Source organism: Bufo bufo, chromosome 1 (genome assembly GCF_905171765.1).
Source record: "Bufo bufo chromosome 1, aBufBuf1.1, whole genome shotgun sequence".
Lineage (NCBI taxonomy): Eukaryota > Metazoa > Chordata > Amphibia > Anura > Bufonidae > Bufo > Bufo bufo.
In genome coordinates, this window is record NC_053389.1 from 117330518 (window position 1) to 117353246 (window position 22729).

Consider the following 22729-nt stretch of genomic DNA (forward strand, 5'->3'; position numbering starts at 1 on the left):
GACAACCGAGCGGAATTACAGCTGGATGTCACAAACAAACAAAGGATTGGGATAACAGACTGTGCTTCCCAGGAAATTTCAGCCATCGGAACTGAAATATGGTGAAAGTTTTGAGGTTTTGGTGGCAAACGCTATGCAGTTCCCCCACCTAGTGGGCAAAAAGTGAACTATAGGATTTTTGATAGCACACAGTGGAATTGGCACTTGGTGTAGCATCTAAATCCGCTTATGTTCTATAGTGGTCTTTAAAAATATTAAAATAAGTACATATATACAAGTGCTGTGTAAAAGTATTTGCCCCCTTACAGATTTCTTTTGTTTTTGCACATTTGTCACACTTTAATGTTTCAGATTATCAAACAAATTTGACAAAGATAAGTAAATACAAAAAGCAGTTTTAAATGATGATTCCATTTAATAAAGGAAAAAGGTTACCCCAAACAACCTGGCCCTATGTGAAAAAATAATTGCCCTCCCCCTCATAAATTAACCACAGTTTTTAGAAAGATGAGTTTAAATCACTAGCCACAGCCAGGGCTGCCAGACCCGTAGAATCAAGAAATCACTTAAAGGGGTTTTCTCATCTCAGACAATGGGGGCATATCGCTAGGATATGCCCCCATTGTCTTATAGGTCCGGGTCCCATCGCAGGGACCCGCACCTATATCGAGAACGGAGCCCCGAAAATGCGCATGCGCAGCTGCCCTCCATTCATTTCTTTGGAGCCACCGAAAATAGCCGAGCGCCGGCTCGTCTATTGCCGTCTGCCCCATAGAAATTACTGGGAGAGGCGGGGATTAGCGCTTGGTGGTGGACAGACCCCGGGAAATCTGGAGTCCTCCAGCCACAGCGCTCCCCGCTCCGTTCTCGATATAGGTGCGGGTCCCAGCAAAAATGGTATCCATGGGAGAGTTCCAAGGAGAAAACCACTGCTGACCAAAAAGAACACAAAGGCCTGTCTCACATTTGCAGTAGGACAATGATCCGAAGCAAAAGTCTACCTCTGAATGGCTGGAAAAGAAGGTTTTGGAGAGGCCTAGTCAAAGTTCAGACTCAATCTGGTTGAAGTGCTCTGCCATGACATTAAACAGGTCGTTCATGCTTGAAAACCCTCCAATGTGGCTGAATTAGAACAATTCTGCAAATGTGAAGTGAGATGTGACTCATTGCCAATTATCACAAACGCTTGATTTCAGTTGTTGCCAGTTATTAGGTTTAGGGGCAATTACTTTTTCACATTGGGCCAGGTTGGATTGGATAGCTTTTTCCCTTAATAAATGAAATCATCATTTAAAAACTGCATTTTTGTATTTACTCAGGTTATCTTTGTCTGATATTCAAATATGCTTGATAATCTGAAAGATTTAACTGAAACAAATGTGCAAAAACAAAATAAATCTGTGGGGGGAGGGGGGGGCAAATACTTTTTCACAACACTGTAAACAATTGTTATAATACATACATTGCCCCTTGCCCAGACATATGGGTGCTGTTCATTCTCCTGTATGCTCAGGATCTAAAATATTATTCTTTATTGTCTTCTATGGTGCCCGTGTATTGCGGATCCGCAAATGCGGTCCGCAATACTGCAACGGGCAGCACACGTTCGTGTGAACGAGCCCTTAGACTTAGGCATATGCGGATCCGCAATACACGGGCACCGTTCCATGGCCATTCCGCATCACAGATGCGGACCCATTCATTTCAATGGGTCTGCAAATCCAGAGATGAGGAACGGAAGAATGGAACACTACGGAAGCACTACGGAGTGCTTTCTGGGGTTGCGTTCCGTGCTTCCGCAAAGCAAAAAGATAGAGCTTGCTCTATCTTTTTGCTGAACGGAAGGATCGCCGACCCATTCAAGTGAATGGGTCTGCGATCCCCATGCGCCTGCCCCACGGACGGTGCCCATGCATTGCGGACCACAATTTCCCAGTCCACAGCACAGGCTTCACACGTTCGTGTGAACGAGCCCTTAAAGTGAATGTCCACCTTCAATCACCGTATAATTTAGTAGGTCCAAAATTTGATACATTTTTAAGATAGCTTTTTAATGGTTGCATCTCAGTTTATATGACACAGAGCTCCGAATCCACTGCATTGATATCAGTTTAAAAGCTAGAACGGTGGCTACCTGCAGCCACCTCTAAGGGGAGCTCAGGAGCTTGCTAGAGACAGTTTCTTATGTCAGCAGTGTGATGTGTGAAGGTCTGGCTCTTTTTAAAAACTAAGCCAGCCTACCTCTTGGTCTACACATCTACCGTGACAGAGAAGAGGGTGGCTTAGGTATTGAAATGAACCTTCAAACACAGCACTGGTCACAGGAAACTTTGCTGTGTTGAGGACAAGTGGTAAGTATAGCTGTTGGGACTCGGGTCTGGGACTAACAGCAGAATATCAGGGCACCTTTGAACAATCAAGTATATTAGTAAGTGCACTTGTTTTACATTGGACACACATTGGAAATATTAATTTCTTTCTTAAAGGAGTTTTCCTGGAATGATTTAAAATGGCTGCTGGCAACCTCTCCTAGAAAGTGTGGAGAACTGGTTGCCACCACTTGCAGAGGTCTCACTACACACTACGCTCTGGCACTTGTATATACTACACATTAGTGACTTGTCCTGTCGGGCTGCTCAGCCATGATGGCATATTGTAGGCAGGCTCACATCATTACCATTTACTGTAGAGCAGTGTAGTGTGTAGCAAGGCCCCAACATCTCACCCCCTTAGCCAGCTCTGCAAGCGATGGGAACCAGTACTGCTCACTTACTAGGATAGATTCATGATGTCCATTTTAAAGAGGACCTTTCACCACTCCTGACATGTCTGTTTTAATAGCCTCATGCATCCCCCATGTAATAACAGTTCTGGAGCATCTGTTCTTACGTCTCTATGTTGTGCCATTCCTTTATTATTTCTACTAGAAGTTATGAATGAATTGCTAGCAGTCTGCAGTAAGGGTACAGAGGGGAGGTAACCAGTTGGGGGGGGGGGGGGTCCCTGCACAGTCTGAAAGAAAATGGTGGCACTGATTGGATAGAGTGAGTCTGTGCAGGTACACCCCCTCCCCCCCCCCCCAACTGGTTACCTCCCCTCTGTACCCTTACTGAAGGCAAATAGCAATTTATTCATAACTTCTAGTAGAAATAATAAAGGAATGGCACTTTATGCAGTCATAAGAACACTCCAGAACTGTTATTACATGGGAAATGCATGAAGCTATTAAAACAGACATGTCAGAAGTGGTGAAAGGTCCTCTTTAAATCATTCCCAGAGAACCTCCATTTAACAGTATGCAGAAAATGTTTTAGCTCCCTCTAGTGGTGACTTCTGGAAGCAAGAAGTTTATAATTTAACTAGAAGTTTATGCAGGGGATTTGAAGCTCAGTATCAGGGAAATGCAACTCCAATCACTAAAAACATTTATTAAAAGCTTTCCTGTCTCCTATACTGGAATACCAGACATCACTTATGAATAATGTGACCAGAGACGCCATGTTCTTTCACATTTCGTCAGTGGGTTCAGAACATATTGTTTTTATATGAAAATTTATATGAAAGATCCCCCTTTACTGATTATCCTCTATAATTGAGATGAACAAAAGAAAGCGTCTCTCTCTCAAAATCACGGCGGTGGCAGCGTCCACATCAGGCGGGATGTGTGCTATGCTCAGGAATAAACACTTCATGCTGTTTACTTAAGATGCAATCTGTGCACTAAACACACAAACACAGCCCCACCGACCCGAGCGGGCACAGCACATTGAACTGATTGCTTTTTATGGAGTAGCGGTTACTCACACCAGATGTTGTGTTTTTATTAAGGTATTAAAAGGATGACGTCCATCTCTGATGAGACAAGTCGCCCAATTCCAGAATCTGAATGGTCTAAAGTTTATTCAAACAAGATAAGTGGGATCTAAAATCATGTTATTAACTGAACACTGCTCGTCTAAACTACGGAGAGGAGATATTACTTCTGAAAGGCGATGTCATAGATAAAGGAGGTTAAGGGCAAGAACACTAGGGTTCAGTGTAGGGACACTAATGTTAGAAGCTTAAAGGGGTTTCCTGAGTATTTCATACTGATGACCCCCTCGGTGGAGGTCCGACTCCCGGCAGCACCCTTATCAATCCGCTGTTTGAAGAGGCTGCAGAGTTCCAGTGAGTGCTGCGGCCTCTTTATAGGCCAGTGACGTCATGTGCATCAGTCACATGGCCTAGGCGCAGCTCAATCTCATTCAAGTGAACAAGGCTGAGTTGCAATACCAAGTACAGCCACTATCCAATGGACGGCACTGCGCTTATTATGCTGCGAAGAGGCCAGCGACCCATGGCCTCTTCAATCAGCTGATTGACGGGGGTGCCCGGAGTCAGACCCCCATGATCACATACTGATGACCTATGAACACAGCAACAGATTGCCATAACAAAGGTACTATTTTATTAGTCTCTTCAATATAATTGCTTTGATATGCAAAGTTTTACTGATAGACTCCCTTTAAATAAGTGATTTCAAAGTCTTCACTTGCAAACATTGAATGGGAACCTGGGGACTCAGGCATCAATTCAGGTCCTCTATAGCGCCACCATGGGAAAAATGAAGCATTGCGTACTGTCTAATGAAATCAATGATCTGTGTAGTGCACGGACAAGTCAAATCCTCCAGAGAAAGACAAGGGGATGCTCTTTGTAGGCATAAACGGATTTGTTAAGGTAAAATAGTGCATCCCTTCTTTGACTACAACTCCCCTGTATTTGCCCCATGCGGAGAGTCACCGCATAGAATTGCTCTCCTTCTGGAGGACTGCTAACATCCACGCATTCACTTCAATAGGTGCTGTGTAATGTTTAAAGGGGTATTACCATCTTGGTATTCAACTACGCCCAACAATCAGGAAAACAAGGGTCCTACAATCATCAGGTGCTGATTCACCCCTGCCACAGTCTCCTTAGAGCTCCATACAGGTTGCCCGCCACCCTCTTTATTGAAATCTATGGGACTTACGAAAACTGCTGTCCAGTGGTTCACCATGAGATACAATACATTCAGAAAGTCTTCAGACCTGTTCCCTTTTTCACACTTAGTTATAATGCAGCCTTGTGCTAAAATAAAAAAAAATCCAGTTTTCCCCCATCATTCTGCTCTCAATACCCCATAATGAAAAAGTGAAAACAGAGGGGTACATTTACTAAGAGCGGCGATTTAGACCCCGGTATAGTCCCTGTCCACTGCAGCTTGATATACCTAAGTTATGTAGAGGTGCTGGCCTCTACCTAACTTAGGCGCATGATCTGGTAGCCATTCAACTAGATTTTTTATGGCAAAAACAGGCGTAGAAAATGATGAATGAGATGGCCTTCCGGCCCTCTCTCTTACCCACCAACTTGGAACTCGGAAATCGTGACTCGAGAAAAGAGGCATAAGTGGAGTACACAGGAAAAAAGGTGCAGATTTTGCTGCAAAACACCTTTGCGACGAAATATGCACCTTAAATATGCCAAAAAGTGGCATATATTTTTTTTTATAAATGACACCCAGAATCTCTGAAATCTTTGCTAATTTATTATTGCTTTATTAAAAAAGTAAAAACAAAAATCTTGCATTGACATAAGTATTCAGACCCTTTACTCAGTACTTAGTTGAAGCACCTTTGGCAGTGATTACAGCTTCCAGTCTTCTTGGGTATAATACCACAAGTTTTGCACATCTGGATTTGAAGATTTTCTGCCATTCTTCCCTACAGATCCTCGCAAGCTCTGTCAGGTTGGATGGAGACCGTCGGTGGACTGCCGTTTTCAGATGTTCCATTAGGACTCTGGCTGGGCCACTCATAGACATTCACAGAGTTGTCCCTAAGCTACTCCTGTGTTGTCTCGGCTGTGTGCCAAGGGTCAGTTGGAAGGTAAACCTTCAGCCCAGTCTGAGGTCTACAGCACTCTGGATTAAGTTTTCATTAAGAATATCTCTGTACTTTGCTCCGTCCAAGTTTACCTCAACTCTGACCAGTCTCCTTGTCCCAACTGCTGAAAGCCACCCTCACAGAATGGTGCTGCCACCACCATGCTGCACTGTAGGGATGGTATTGAGCAGGTGCTGAGAAGTGCCTGGTTTCCTCCAAACATGATGCTTAGAATTGAAGCCAAAAGTTCAACTTGGTTTCCTGAGACCACAAAATCTTGTTTAGGTGTTTTTTGGAAAACTTTCATGTGTCTTTCACTGAGGAGAGGTTCTTTCTGACCACTCTACCATGAAGCCCAGATTGGTGGAGTGCTGCAGTAATGGTTGACCTTTTGGAAGAATCTTTGGAGCTCAGCCACAGTGATCATTGGGTTCTTGGTCACCTCTCTTACCAAGGTCCTTCTCCCCCTATTACTTAGTTTAGGGGGCCGGACAGCTCTATGAAGAGTCCTGGTTGTTCCAAAACTTATTCCATTGAAAAATTATGGAGGCCACTGTGCTGCTGTGTAAGTCAATAAAATGTTATATAGCGCCACCTGCTGTTGCTTTTCTTCATATTTCTTTGACCGACTTGCTGAGATGGTCACACATCCTTCAACTGCCATCTGAGATTTGATAGGGAAAGAAATGCAGCAGAATGGACACACCCCCTGAGCTGCAGCAGAAAGGACACTCCCCCTGAGCTGTCAGCTTGATATAAATCTAGCAGAGCAATGAATGAGGAGATCTCTGGATCTATGTGAGGTACAGTGCTGGGTCTAGATGTGTTATAAAGAGATTGTCATGTACTATATGATTTTCATATTTTACATTAGGCATGGGATAACTCCTTAAGTCCATGTGAAATTTTAGTTTTTCCTTTTTAATAAATTTGCAAAAATTTTCTAAAATTCCATTTTCACCTTCTCATTATGGGGTACTGACTGCAAAATGATGGGCTAACACTTAATTTTTTATATTATTTTAGCACAATGCCGTAACATAACAAAATGAAGAAAATGAATGAAGACTTTCCGAATGCACTGTATTTATGAAATATCATTATTCTGAAAGAGGTTGTCTCACTTCAGCAAATGGCATTTATCATGTGGAGAAAGTTAATACAAGGCACTTACTAATGTATTGTGATTGTCTATATTGCCTCCTCTACTGGCTTTATTCATTTTTCCATCACATCATACAATGCTCGTTTCCATGGTTACGACCACGCTTCAGTCCAGCATCAGTGGCCGTGCTTGCACACTATAGAAAAAAGCACCGGCCAATGTGCGATCCTATGGTTGCAGCCACCAGAGGGGCCAGTATTTTTTTCTATAGTGTGCAAGCACGACATCTGATGCTAGATTGCAGGGTGGTCATAAGTTACCATGGAAACGAGCAGTGTATAATGTGATGGAAAAATGAATCCAGCCAGCAAAGGAGACAATATTGACAAATACATTAGTAAGTGCCTTGTATTAACTTTCTCTACATTATAAATTTAATTTGCTGAAGTAAAAGACAACCCCTTTAAGATGTGAATATCCCTCTAAGTGTACCCTAGGTATTGATCAAGTTGTTCACCTACTGGTAACAGATAATCTCGAGGGACCTAGCAGGCAGTACCAGCTAATAGGGTAGACCTGGAAATGGAGAGGTATATGCCAAATAACATTTCCTCATATCCTTATAACTCCAAATTCCACATCCCATTTATATATCATGTGGTGAATAGCAAAATCATCTATGTATAACAATTCTAAATTAGTAAAGCCTTCTTTTCTGCCCTGGAGACACTGGCACATACAGTAAAAACAGGGTGTACCAAAAGAAGGTTAGCCCTCGGGCATGGCCACTGCGAGTGTGGTCACTGATTATGGATAGACAGATCTTTTTCATCAGAGTGAAATTTGGAGCTATTTTAATTGAGGACAGTTGGATGTACCTTAGTGCTGCATCCTGTGATTCTCAGATTGCTGTTGATAGCTGATATGCAGTGATTCATGTTGATGAAGCTCGGGGAACGCCATATTCTGGGCACTGGGAAGTCTAAAAGGGGTTGATTTATGTGGTGAAAATTGTTTTACTTGCCTGATGGTCGTTTTGGCCCCTGATGGATGGGATTGGATTTAAATGATCACATATTCTCATCAAGTGCACTTATTTGCTTCATCCGCGATGTCCCCAGGGAACGTTCCGAGCACTGAATGAGTATTATTCTGGGTTAACCTGGATTCCATTACAATAGGATTAGGAAATGATTCACCAATAGATAGACCATTTTCCTGTCTGTGATTTATCTGTCTTTGCATGAGAACAGGATCATATATTAAATTGAGTCATTCATTGGTACATCACATACTACCAATATGTCACGCATGTAGTTTGTTACAGGGAGGCTGACGTTTATACAAATTCATGTAGTTTAGAAATCGCCTGTGACCGCAAAATCTCCACCCAAAGATGCTGGAAGCTGGAACAGTTTTGTAAATATGTTATATAGAAATCTACTTGATGTGAATTTCTCCCTCAGTACATGGCCCAGATTAACTAATGTGTCTACACCAAAAAATCTAAAAAGTAGTTCAAAATGGCACAAATGCACTTGGCAGCTGAAGGCATCTGTGTTGGTCCCATGTCCATATGTGCCCGCATTGCTGAGAAAAATGATGTTTTTATATATACAAATGAGCATCTAGGAGCAACTGGGCATTGCCATGACTCTTAGAGGCTCTGCTCTCTCTGCAACTGCCGTGCCCTCTGCACTTTGATTGACAGGGCCAAGTGTAATGACATTTTTAGTGCCTGGCCCTGTCAAAGTGGAGAGGGTGCGGCAGTTGCAGAGAGAGCTGAGCCTCTAGGTGTAACAGCAACGCCCCCATTATTTTTCTCAGCAATGTGGGCACATATGAACATGGGACCAACACAGATGCCTTCAGCTGCCAAGCGCACATGGAACAGGTCAGCCATTGTCATAGGTGCAAATCTGCTGACAGATGCCCTTTAAGATGTGCCATTTGCGCCAAAATTGTGCTGAATTTATGGCATAAAAATCTGTCTCAATGTAGGCCGACCTATCGTTGGTAAAGAGTCCGAGAAAAGGGTCTATCCCTGCATATTTGTCATCCAGCCTGAGCCACTATGATAAATCTGGCGCTGGTTTAGATAGTCTGTCTGAGCTTACATCATCTTTAGGATTAGTAAATCTGGGCAAAATTGAATGTAATGGGAGAAAAAGTGAACTCAATGTTATTTGATAAAGCATATTTCCACCTTATAACTGAGATATAATCTACATAGAAAGGTGAGTGACAGAGTCTGGAGCTGCCTTCATAATTCTGCTGGTTGTCATTGAAACGTCGAACATTTTTTTGGACAGACGCACTCCAAGCAGACGAACTGAACATCTATAGTGCAGGGATGCAGTTAGTGTCTCTTATAGGAGATAACAGTACAGTGCTTGGTGTGACTTATAATGACTTATAATGTACAATTAACAAAGCTACGAATGCTGGTGAATTCAGCTCTGAAGCTAGCAAAACGCTGAATGCAGTTCTAGGCTACAGCAGGCTATAAATCCTAGGCTTCCCCCTGTTCATAGTCGGAGTCAAAACCCTAAATGTGAAGTTCCATTTTCTTACATAAGGGCACAGCTAGAGAGCGTGGGCTAGATGGGCATGTAGGTACCATGGGGACCAACTAGTCACTCTGGGTATTTAGATGCAGGGTTAGGGCAGCACACTGAATCCTTGCCCCAGGTGAAGGAACACCTATCTACCACTCTTGTTCATCTCACCTACTTATAGGGTTGTTTACTCTTGGTTGTCAAAGTATGTCATTGCCGTGTACTTACAATGCAGATCATTGACTGAAGCAACATAGTAGAGCAGTTGTTGACATCATCATTTACAGTGGAACATCAGTGGACATCATTGCTGGTGGGGCCAAGCACAGCTTTGGCATTGGTGCCCAAGAACTGGCTTTGAACCTGCCCTTGATGTATTAGTGAATGCATTCTTGACATATAAAAATTAGAGCTGTGAGCACCATTGGGGGCAAGATCAGTGTACAGCGCCACAGAATAGGTTGGCCCTGTATAAATAACGTTGGATACAGGCACAGAAAGCAGCCCGTACACATTGAAGTTTATATGTGATCAGGTTTTATAGCTTACAGCTCATATACCTGCAGACAGACAGCGAGCTGCCCCAAATCCAGGACACACACGGCATCCAGATGCTTCATGACAATTCTCTGAGCTGTGTGAGCCTTAGGGTGAACTGGAGTCTGCCAAAAGAACTTGAAATAAGGGGAAAAATAACTTTATCACAAGATTACAAGACCTTGTTTTTATTCCTTCAACAAACCCAGATGTCTGGAGAGCTCCTACAGTTGTTTAGATCATGGACTCGTTCTTTTTGAAAGATGTTACCGTCTGTTACAGCTCAATCCTTTAATCAGTTTTTTACTTCAGCCCATTGATCTACAATAGTCTTATAAAAAAAAAAAGTCACTCAGAACACAACGACCATGAGATTTTATATACAATATGTGTAGTGTTTTGTGAGAGTATTTACTGGTGATTTTGCTCTTTTGTTGCGTTACCACCATGGAATTGAAATGGATTTTTGGTGGGTGTATACCATTTAATTTACACAACATGCCTACCACTTCAAAGGTGCAAAATATTTTTTTACTGTGACACAAACAATAATTAAGACAAAAAGACATTTAATGCGCACAAATATTAACTCCCTGAAAGTGAATTTCTTGGTGGAGTCAACTTTTGCTCCAATTCCAGATGAAAGTCTCTTGGTGTATGTCTCTATTAGCTTAGCACGGCTAGGTACTGGTCAAACCTCCTGCAGCTCCTTCTAGCTAGATAGCTTGTGTTGGTCTCCAGCAGTCTTTTAGTCATCCCAGAGTCTTCATTGGGTTGAGGTCTGGGCTTTAACTAGGCCATTATAAGATATTTAGATGTTCTTTTTAACCCCCCCACCCCCCCCCCACCCCCACCCCCCCTGTGTAGCTTTAGCAGTATGTTTATGACCATTGTCCTGCTGGAAGATGAACCTTCATCACAGTCCCAAATCTCTGGCAAATTCTTCAAGAATTACCCTGTATTTACTGCCATCCATCTTTTCTTCAACCCTGACGCAAATAGGGGGTCATTTATTAAAACCGGTGTTTTAGACGCCAGTCTTAATAAGGCCCTTCGCTGGTCCACTAAAGTTATGAAGAAAATGATGAATGAGATGGTCCTGCAGTCTTCCATTTGTTTGATGACTCTGCCACAGGATGTTTAGTGAACTCCAAAGGTGCCATATGTTTTCCTTTAAGCAATGGCCTTTTTCCGGCCACTCTTCTTCTTCTTCTTCTTCTTCTTCTTCTTCTCCTATGTTGTGTAGTATAGAGGATCTGTCATCTCTCCTGTGTGGTGTAGTATAGATGATCTGTCGGCTCTCCTGTGTGGTGTAGTATAGAGGATCTGTCAGCTCTCCTGTGTGGTGTAGTATAGAGGATCTATCGGCTCTCCTGTCTAGTGTAGTATAGAGAATCTCTCGGCTCTCCTTTCTGGTGTAGTATAGAGGATCTATCAGCTCTCCTGTGTGGTGTAGTATAGAGGATCTGTCCACTGTCCTGTGTAGTGTAGTATAGAGAATCTGTCAGCTCTCCTGTGTGGTGTAGTATAGAGGATCTGTCCACTGTCCTGTGTGGTGTAGTATAGAGGATCTGTCAGCTCTCCTGTGTGGTGTAGTATAGAGGATCTGTCAGCTCTCCTGTGTGGTGTAGTATAGAGGATCTGTCAGCTCTCCTGTGTAGTGTAGTATAGAGGATCTGTCAGCTCTCCTGTGTGGTGTAGTATAGAGGATCTGTCGGCTCTCCTGTGCGGTGTAGTATAGAGGATCTGTCAGCTCTCCTGTGTGGTGTAGTATAGAGGATCTGTCAGCTCTCCTGTGTAGTGTAGTATAGAGGATCTGTCAGCTCTCCTGTGTGGTGTAGTATAGAGGATCTGTCAGCTCTCCTGTGTAGTGTAGTATAGAGGATCTGTCAGCTCTCCTGTGTGGTGTAGTATAGAGGATCTGTCAGCTCTCCTGTGTAGTGTAGTATAGAGGATCTGTCAGCTCTCCTGTGTGGTGTAGAATAGAGGATCTGTCGGCTCTCCTGTGTTGTATAGTATAGAGGATCTGTTAGCTCTTCTGTGTGGTGTAGTATAGAGGATCTATCAGCTCTCCTGTGTAGTGTAGTATAGAGGATCTGTCAGCTCTCCTGTGTTGTATAGTATAGAGGATCTGTTAGCTCTTCTGTGTGGTGTAGTATAGAGGATCTATCAGCTCTCCTGTGTAGTGTAGTATAGAGGATCTGTCAGCTCTCCTGTGTGGTGTAGTATAGAGGATCTGTCGGCTCTCCTGTGTGGTGTAGTATAGAGGATCTGTCAGCTCTCCTGTGTAGTGTAGTATAGAGGATCTGTCAGCTCTCCTGTGTTGTGTAGTATAGAGGATCTGTCAGCTCCCCTGTGTTGTATAGTATAGAGGATCTGTCCACTGTCCTGTGTAGTGTAGTATAGAGGATCTGTCGGCTCTCCTGTGTGGTGTAGTATAGAGGATCTGTCAGCTCTCCTGTGTGGTGTAGTATAGAGGATCTGTCAGCTCTCCTGTGTGGTGTAGTATAGAGGATCTGTCAGCTCTCCTGTGTGGTGTAGTATAGAGGATCTGTCGGTTCTCCTGTGTGGTGTAGTATAGAGGATCTGTCGGCTCTCCTATGTAGTGTTTTGGGGCTTAGGGGGTGGGCGGGGCTGACTGATTCACGCGCATAACAAAACACAAGGTGCATATTAAAATATATAACACTATATAATGACTATATAAACTGACTATGGTCTCTGCTGCACTGGTCTCTGCTGCACTGGTCTCTGCTGCACTGGTCTCTGCTGCACTGTACCGTATTTTTCGCCCTATAAGATGCACCTAGTTTTAGAGGAGAACAATAAGAAAAAAAAAAATTTAATTACACCTCAGGTCAGACCAGCAATCAGACCCCCAATGTTAATCAGACCTCAGATCAGACCCCCAATGGCTCAGATCAACCCCCAAACCTTTAGCCATCTATCAGCCCCCAATGTCAGCCATAACCCCCCCAATGTCAGCTATAACCCCCCCAATGTCAGCCATAAACCCCCCCAATGTCAGCCATAACCCCCCCCCCCCCCCCCAATGTCAGCCATAAACACCCCAATGTCAGCCATAAACCCCCAATGTCAGCCATAAGCCCCCCCAATGTCAGCCATAAACACCCCCAATGTCAGCCATAAGCCCCTCATGTCAGCCATAAGCCCCCCATTAGCCCCTCATGTCAGCCATAAGCCCCCCATTAGCCCCTCATGTCAGCCATAAGCCCCCATTAGCCCCTCATGTTAGCCATAAGCCCCCCATTAGCCCCTCATGTCAGCCATAAGCCCCCCATTAGCCCCTCATGTCAGCCATAAGCCCCCATGTCAGCCATAAACCCCCCAATGTCAGCCATAAGCCCCTCATGTCAGCCATAAGCCCCCCATTAGCCCCTCATGTCAGCCATAAGCCCCCCATTAGCCCCTCATGTCAGCCAAGAGCCCCCCATGTCAGCCATAAGCCCCCATTAGCCCCTCATGTCAGCCATTAACCCCTCATGTCAGCCATAAGCCCCTCATTAGCCCCTCATGTCAGCCATAAGCCCCCCATTAGCCCCTCATGTCAGCCATTAGCCCCCCATTAGCCCTTCATGTCAGCCATTAGCCCCTTATGTCAGCCATAAGCCCCCATTAGCCCCTCATGTCAGCCATAAGCCCCCCATTAGCCCCTCATGTCAGCCCCATGTCCCTCATGTCAGCCCCATGTCCCCCAGGTCAGCCATCAGCCCCTAGTGCAAATAAAATAAAATAAAATAAAAAAAAAACACTTACCTCTCCTGAGAGACCTCACGCTGTGCGCAGCCATGCACAGCCGATAGCCGAGCCGAGGACCAGGAAGTGGTGAGTACAGATCCTTCACCGCTTCCTGGTCCTTCTGTACTAATGAAGCGCTTCCATAATGGAAGCGCTTCATTAGTACAGAGTTAAAGACTGCCCTGATCGCCACGGCCCGGCTAACAATCCTCCACGGCCCGGTCCTGGGCCGCGGCCCGGCGGTTGGGGACCGCTGGTATAGAGGATCTGTCCACTGTCCTGTGTAGTGCAGTATAGAGGATCTGTCGGCTCTCCTGTGTGGTGTAGTATAGAGGATCTTTCAGCTCCCCTGTGTGGTGTAGTATAGAGGATATGTTGGCTCTCCTGTGTAGTTTAGTATAGAGGATCTGTCAGCTCTCCTGTGTGGTGTAGTATAGAGGATCTGTCGGTTCTCCTGTGTGGTGTAGAATAGAGGATCTGTCGGCTCTCCTATGTAGTGTAGTATATAGGATCTGGCAGCTCTCCTGTGTGGTGTAGTATAGAGGATATGTTGGCTCTCCTATGTAGTGTAGTATAGAGGATCTGGCAGCTCTCCTGTGTGGTGTAGTATAGAGGATCTATGAGCTCTCCTGTGTGGTGTAGTATAGAGGATCTGGCAGCTCTCCTGTGTGGTGTAGTATAGAGGATATGTTGGCTCTCCTGTGTAGTTTAGTATAGAGGATCTGTCAGCTCTCCTGTGCGGTGTAGTATAGAGGATCTGTCAGCTCCCTTGTGTGGTGTAGTATAGAGGATCTGTCAGCTGTACTGTGTGGTGTAGTATAGAGGATCTGTCAGCTGTACTGTGTGGTGTAGTATAGAGGATCTGTCGGCTCTCCTGTGTGGTGTAGTATAGAGGATCTGTCAGCTCCCCTGTGTTGTATAGTATAGAGGATCTGTCCACTGTCCTGTGTAGTGTAGTATAGAGGATCTGTCAGCTCTCCTATGTAGTGTAGTATAGAGGATATGTCAGCTCTCCTGAGTGGTGTAGTATAGAGGATCTGTCCACTGTCCTGTGTAGTGTAGTATAGAGGATCTGTCAGCTCTCCTGTGTTGTGTAGTATAGAGGATCTGTCAGCTGTACTGTGTGGTGTAGTATAGAGGATCTGTCCACTGTCCTGTGTAGTGTAGTGTAGTATAGAGGATCTGTCAGCTGTACTGTGTGGTGTAGTATAGAGGATCTGTCAGCTCCCCTGTGTTGTATAGTATAGAGGATCTGTCCACTGTCCTGTGTAGTGTAGTATAGAGGATCTGTCAGCTCTCCTGTGTAGTGTAGTATAGAGGATCTGTCAGCTCTCCTGTGTGGTGTAGTATAGAGGATCTGTCAGCTCTCCTGTGTTGTGTAGTATAGAGGATCTGTCAGCTCTCCTGTGTTGTGTAGTATAGAGGATCTGTCGGCTCTCCTGTGTAGTGTAGTATAGAGGATCTGTCAGCTCTCCTGTGTGGTGTAGTATAGAGGATCTGTCGGTTCTCCTGTGTGGTGTAGTATAGAGGATATGTTGGCTCTCCTGTGTAGTTTAGTATAGAGGATCTGTCAGCTGTACTGTGTGTTGTAGTATAGAGGATCTGTCAGCTCTCCTGTGTAGTGTAGTATAGAGGATCTATGAGATCTCCTGTGTGGTGTAGTATAGAGGATCTATGAGCTCTCCTGTGTGGTGTAGTATAGAGGATCTGGCAGCTCTCCTGTGTGGTGTAGTATAGAGGATCTGTCAGCTCTCCTGTGTGGTGTAGTATAGAGGATCTGTTAGCTCTTCTGTGTGGTGTAGTAGAGAGGATCTATCAGCTCTCCTGTGTGGTATAGTATATAGAGGATCTGTCAGCTCCCCTGTGTTGTATAGTATAGAGGATCTGTCCACTGTCCTGTGTAGTGTAGTATAGAGGATCTGTCAGCTCTCCTGTGTGGTGTAGTATAGAGGATCTGTCCACTGTCCTGTGTAGTGTAGTATAGAGGATCTGTCAGCTCTCCTGTGTTGTGTAGTATAGAGGATCTGTCAGCTGCACTGTGTGGTGTAGTATAGAGGATCTGTCCACTGTCCTGTGTAGTGTAGTGTAGTATAGAGGATCTGTCAGCTGTACTGTGTGGTGTAGTATAGAGGATCTGTCAGCTCCCCTGTGTTGTATAGTATAGAGGATCTGTCCACTGTCCTGTGTAGTGTAGTATAGAGGATCTGTCAGCTCTCCTGTGTGGTGTAGTATAGAGGATCTGTCCACTGTCCTGTGTAGTGTAGTATAGAGGATCTGTCAGCTCTCCTGTGTTGTGTAGTATAGAGGATCTGTCAGCTCTCCTGTGTTGTGTAGTATAGAGGATCTGTCAGCTCTCCTGTGTGGTGTAGTATAGAGGATCTGTTAGCTCTTCTGTGTGGTGTAGTAGAGAGGATCTATCAGCTCTCCTGTGTGGTATAGTATAGAGGATCTGTCAGCTCCCCTGTGTTGTATAGTATAGAGGATCTGTCCACTGTCCTGTGTAGTGTAGTATAGAGGATCTGTCAGCTCTCCTGTGTAGTGTAGTATAGAGGATCTGTCAGCTCTCCTGTGTGGTGTAGTATAGAGGATCTGTCGGCTCTCCTGTGTAGTGTAGTATAGAGGATCTGTCAGCTCTCCTGTGTGGTGTAGTATAGAGGATCTGTCGGTTCTCCTGTGTGGTGTAGTATAGAGGATATGTTGGCTCTCCTGTGTAGTTTAGTATAGAGGATCTGTCAGCTGTACTGTGTGTTGTAGTATAGAGGATCTGTCAGCTCTCCTGTGTAGTGTAGTATAGAGGATCTGTCAGCTGTACTGTGTGGTGTAGTATAGAGGATCTGTCCACTGTCCTGTGTAGTATAGAGGATCTGTCAGCTCTCCTGTGTTGTGTAGTATAGAGGATCTGTCAGCTCTCCTGTGTTGTGTAGTATAGAGGATCTGTCAGCTCTCCTGTGTGGTGTAGTATAGAGGATCTGTCAGCTCCCCTGTGTTGTATAGTATAGAGGATATGTCCACTGTCCTGTGTAGTGTAGTATAGAGGATCTGTCGGCTCTCCTGTGTGGTGTAGTATAGAGGATCTGTCAGCTCTCCTGTGTAGTGTAGTATAGAGGATCTGTCAGCTCTCCTGTGTGGTGTAGTATAGAGGATATGTTGGCTCTCCTGTGTAGTTTAGTATAGAGGATCTGTCAGCTATCCTGTGTGGTGTAGTATAGAGGATCTGGCAGCTCTCCTGTGTGGTGTGGTGTAGTATAGAGGATCTGTCAGCTCTCCTGTGTGGTGTAGTATAGAGGATCTGTTAGCTCTTCTGTGTGGTGTAGTAGAGAGGATCTATCAGCTCTCCTGTGTGGTATAGTATAGAGGATCTGTCAGCTCCCCTGTGTTGTATAGTATAGAGGATCTGTCCACTGTCCTGTGTAGTGTAGTATAGAGGATCTGTCAGCTCTCCTGTGTGGTGTAGTATAGAGGATCTGTCCACTGTCCTGTGTAGTATAGAGGATCTGTCAGCTCTCCTGTGTTGTGTAGTATAGAGGATCTGTCAGCTGTACTGTGTGGTGTAGTATAGAGGATCTGTCCACTGTCCTGTGTAGTGTAGTGTAGTATAGAGGATCTGTCAGCTGTACTGTGTGGTGTAGTATAGAGGATCTGTCAGCTCCCCTGTGTTGTATAGTATAGAGGATCTGTCCACTGTCCTGTGTAGTGTAGTATAGAGGATCTGTCAGCTCTCCTGTGTAGTGTAGTATAGAGGATCTGTCAGCTCTCCTGTGTGGTGTAGTATAGAGGATCTGTCAGCTCTCCTGTGTTGTGTAGTATAGAGGATCTGTCAGCTCTCCTGTGTTGTGTAGTATAGAGGATCTGTCGGCTCTCCTGTGTAGTGTAGTATAGAGGATCTGTCAGCTCTCCTGTGTGGTGTAGTATAGAGGATCTGTCGGTTCTCCTGTGTGGTGTAGTATAGAGGATATGTTGGCTCTCCTGTGTAGTGTAGTATAGAGGATCTGTCAGCTGTACTGTGTAGTGTAGTATAGAGGATCTGTCAGCTGTACTGTGTGGTGTAGTATAGAGGATCTGTCCACTGTCCTGTGTAGTGTAGTATAGAGGATCTGTCAGCTCTCCAGTGTGGTGTAGTATAGAGGATCTGTCAGCTCTCCTGTGTTGTGTAGTATAGAGGATCTGTCAGCTCTCCTGTGTTGTGTAGTATAGAGGATCTGTCGGCTCTCCTGTGTGGTGTAGTATAGAGGATCTGTCAGCTCTCCTGTGTTGTGTAGTATAGAGGATCTGTCAGCTCTCCTGTGTGGTGTAGTATAGAGGATCTGTCAGCTCCCCTGTGTTGTATAGTATAGAGGATCTGTCCACTGTCCTGTGTAGTGTAGTATAGAGGATCTGTCGGCTCTCCTGTGTGGTGTAGTATAGAGGATCTGTCAGCTCTCCTGTGTAGTGTAGTATAGAGGATCTGTCGGCTCTCCTGTGTGGTGTAGTATAGAGGATCTGTCAGCTCTCCTGTGTAGTGTATTATAGAGGATCTGTCAGCTCTCCTGTGTAGTGTAGTATAGAGGATCTGTCAGCTCTCCTGTGTGGTGTAGTATAGAGGATCTGTCCACTGTCCTGTGTAGTGTAGTATAGAGGATCTGTCAGCTCTCCTGTGTTGTGTAGTATAGAGGATCTGTCAGCTGCACTGTGTGGTGTAGTATAGAGGATCTGTCCACTGTCCTGTGTAGTGTAGTGTAGTATAGAGGATCTGTAAGCTGTACTGTGTGGTGTAGTATAGAGGATCTGTCAGCTCCCCTGTGTTGTATAGTATAGAGGATCTGTCCACTGTCCTGTGTAGTGTAGTATAGAGGATCTGTCAGCTCTCCTGTGTAGTGTAGTATAGAGGATCTGTCAGCTCTCCTGTGTGGTGTAGTATAGAGGATCTGTCCTGTGTAGTGTAGTATAGAGGATCTGTCAGCTCTCCTGTGTTGTGTAGTATAGAGGATCTGTCAGCTCTCCTGTGTGGTGTAGTATAGAGGATCTGTTAGCTCTTCTGTGTGGTGTAGTAGAGAGGATCTATCAGCTCTCCTGTGTGGTATAGTATAGAGGATCTGTCAGCTCCCCTGTGTTGTATAGTATAGAGGATCTGTCCACTGTCCTGTGTAGTGTAGTATAGAGGATCTGTCAGCTCTCCTGTGTAGTGTAGTATAGAGGATCTGTCAGCTCTCCTGTGTGGTGTAGTATAGAGGATCTGTCGGCTCTCCTGTGTAGTGTAGTATAGAGGATCTGTCAGCTCTCCTGTGTGGTGTAGTATAGAGGATCTGTCGGTTCTCCTGTGTGGTGTAGTATAGAGGATATGTTGGCTCTCCTGTGTAGTTTAGTATAGAGGATCTGTCAGCTGTACTGTGTGTTGTAGTATAGAGGATCTGTCAGCTCTCCTGTGTAGTGTAGTATAGAGGATCTGTCAGCTGTACTGTGTGGTGTAGTATAGAGGATCTGTCCACTGTCCTGTGTAGTGTAGTATAGAGGATCTGTCAGCTCTCCTGTGTTGTGTAGTATAGAGGATCTGTCAGCTCTCCTGTGTTGTGTAGTATAGAGGATCTGTCAGCTCTCCTGTGTGGTGTAGTATAGAGGATCTGTCAGCTCCCCTGTGTTGTATAGTATAGAGGATCTGTCCACTGTCCTGTGTAGTGTAGTATAGAGGATCTGTCAGCTCTCCTGTGTAGTGTAGTATAGAGGATCTGTCAGCTCTCCTGTGTGGTGTAGTATAGAGGATATGTTGGCTCTCCTGTGTAGTTTAGTATAGAGGATCTGTCAGCTCTCCTGTGTGGTGTAGTATAGAGGATCTGGCAGCTCTCCTGTGTGGTGTAGTATAGAGGATCTGTCAGCTATCCTGTGTGGTGTAGTATAGAGGATCTGGCAGCTCTCCTGTGTGGTGTAGTATAGAGGATCTGTCAGCTCTCCTGTGTGGTGTAGTATAGAGGATCTGTTAGCTCTTCTGTGTGGTGTAGTAGAGAGGATCTATCAGCTCTCCTGTGTGGTATAGTATAGAGGATCTGTCAGCTCCCCTGTGTTGTATAGTATAGAGGATCTGTCCACTGTCCTGTGTAGTGTAGTATAGAGGATCTGTCAGCTCTCCTGTGTGGTGTAGTATAGAGGATCTGTCCACTGTCCTGTGTAGTATAGAGGATCTGTCAGCTCTCCTGTGTTGTGTAGTATAGAGGATCTGTCAGCTGTACTGTGTGGTGTAGTATCGAGGATCTGTCCACTGTCCAGTGTAGTGTAGTGTAGTATAGAGGATCTGTCAGCTGTACTGTGTGGTGTAGTATAGAGGATCTGTCAGCTCCCCTGTGTTGTATAGTATAGAGGATCTGTCCACTGTCCTGTGTAGTGTAGTATAGAGGATCTGTCAGCTCTCCTGTGTAGTGTAGTATAGAGGATCTGTCAGCTCTCCTGTGTGGTGTAGTATAGAGGATCTGTCAGCTCTCCTGTGTTGTGTAGTATAGAGGATCTGTCGGCTCTCCTGTGTAGTGTAGTATAGAGGATCTGTCAGCTCTCCTGTGTGGTGTAGTATAGAGGATCTGTCGGTTCTCCTGTGTGGTGTAGTATAGAGGATATGTTGGCTCTCCTGTGTAGTTTAGTATAGAGGATCTGTCAGCTGTACTGTGTGTTGTAGTATAGAGGATCTGTCAGCTCTCCTGTGTAGTGTAGTATAGAGGATCTGTCAGCTGTACTGTGTGGTGTAGTATAGAGGATCTGTCCACTGTCCTGTGTAGTGTAGTATAGAGGATCTGTCAGCTCTCCAGTGTGGTGTAGTATAGAGGATCTGTCAGCTCTCCTGTGTTGTGTAGTATAGAGGATCTGTCAGCTCCCTTGTGTGGTGTAGTATAGAGGATCTGTCGGCTCTCCTGTGTGGTGTAGTATAGAGGATCTGTCAGCTCTCCTGTGTTGTGTAGTATAGAGGATCTGTCAGCTCTCCTGTGTGGTGTAGTATAGAGGATCTGTCAGCTCCCCTGTGTTGTATAGTATAGAGGATCTGTCAGCTCCCCTGTGTTGTATAGTATAGAGGATCTGTCAGCTCCCCTGTGTTGTATAGTATAGAGGATCTGTCCACTGTCCTGTGTAGTGTAGTATAGAGGATCTGTCAGCTCTGTGTAGTGTAGTATAGAGGATCTGTCGGCTCTCCTGTGTGGTGTAGTATAGAGGATCTGTCAGCTCTCCTGTGTAGTGTAGTATAGAGGATCTGTCAGCTCTCCTGTGTGGTGTAGTATAGAGGATATGTTGGCTCTCCTGTGTAGTTTAGTATAGAGGATCTGTCAGCTCTCCTGTGTGGTGTAGTATAGAGGATATGTTGGCTCTCCTGTGTAGTTTAGTATAGAGGATCTGTCAGCTCTCCTGTGTGGTGTAGTATAGAGGATATGTTGGCTCTCCTGTGTAGTTTAGTATAGAGGATATGTCGGCTCTCCTGTGTGGTGTAGTATAGAGGATCTGTCGGCTCTCCTGTGTGGTGTAGTATAGAGGATCTGTCAGCTCTCCTGTGTGGTGTAGTATAGAGGATCTGTCAGCTCTCCTGTGTGGTGTAGTATAGAGGATCTGTCAGCTCTCCTGTGTGGTGTAGTATAGAGGATCTGTCAGCTCTCCTGTGTAGTGTAGTATAGAGGATCTGTCAGCTCTCCTGTGTAGTGTAGTATAGAGGATCTGTCAGCTCTTCTGTGTGGTGTAGTATAGAGGATCTGTCAGCTGTACTGTATGGTGTAGTATAGAGGATCTGTCAGCTGTACTGTGTGGTGTAGTACAGAAAATGTGTCAGCTGGAAGGCCTGCAATTCCATTCCATTTCAAGTAATCAATCAGGTATATGTATAGGTTATTCTTGATTGTAATAGATTGCATCAAGTTTATTACTCCGTCTCACATAAGAACTAACAATATTTCAAATTTCAACATTTATTGGAATGAATATAAAATTGTAGTTCAAGAAATTATTGGGAACAAACCATTTGTTCCCGGTAATTTCCTGCTCATCATAGGAGGTGAAATCTGAATTAACATGCAGCAATCACCTGTGCTGTAAGAGAACAAGTAATTGCTTCTGAGGTCACTAATTCCGAAAGAAAATCATTGTTTCTGGGAAAAAGTTCACTGTTTATACAACATGATCTGCTGCCCAGAGAAGATGATTTTGGCGTCAACATGATGCTTTCATCGGGTGATTGGTGGGACCTTCACTCAGGGCAATTATCAGGAACAAATGTTTCTTGGAACATTACTTCCCAATAACTGCCCAGATCATCGGCCCACGGTAAACAGGTCTTAACATTTTAGCAGATAACAAGTTTGCTAAGTAGGACTGCTCAGTTAAAGGGATTCAATGTCCAATCATGGTGTCAACCTCTGTATAATAATTGATAATTTGAGCTACATAGAATTAATGGTCAATATTAATAATCCCTATCATTATTCGGAAGTATTAGATTTAAAAATAGCTCACATCCCTCCATATTTACAGGACACAGCTATATACTTGCTTATATGCTTATTATTCTCCCAAAATTAACAATAGGGTCAAGTAGGGGCACCTAAAGGACACCGTACAGATCTCATCACTGGAGAAAGGTTTCTCAATTATTCTTAAAGCCTCCGAATCCTTAGAAAATGAAAAATTTGATTTGAAAAATTTTGGAAAAGCCTTTTATAAACGGTACGCCCGCAGCACTGCTGAGCCTGCTGCATAAAACATGAGTGTCTTCATTTCATGTGCATGCAGCTGCCACAGCAAAATGCTTGCAAGCTCATCGTTGTGGGAAGATTTCAGGAAGTCTTCAAGGCGCTAGACAAGGTTCATCAAGGAGTTGGATAATGACCGAGAGCAGAAATGGCTATATTTTTAAACCAGAACAAAGC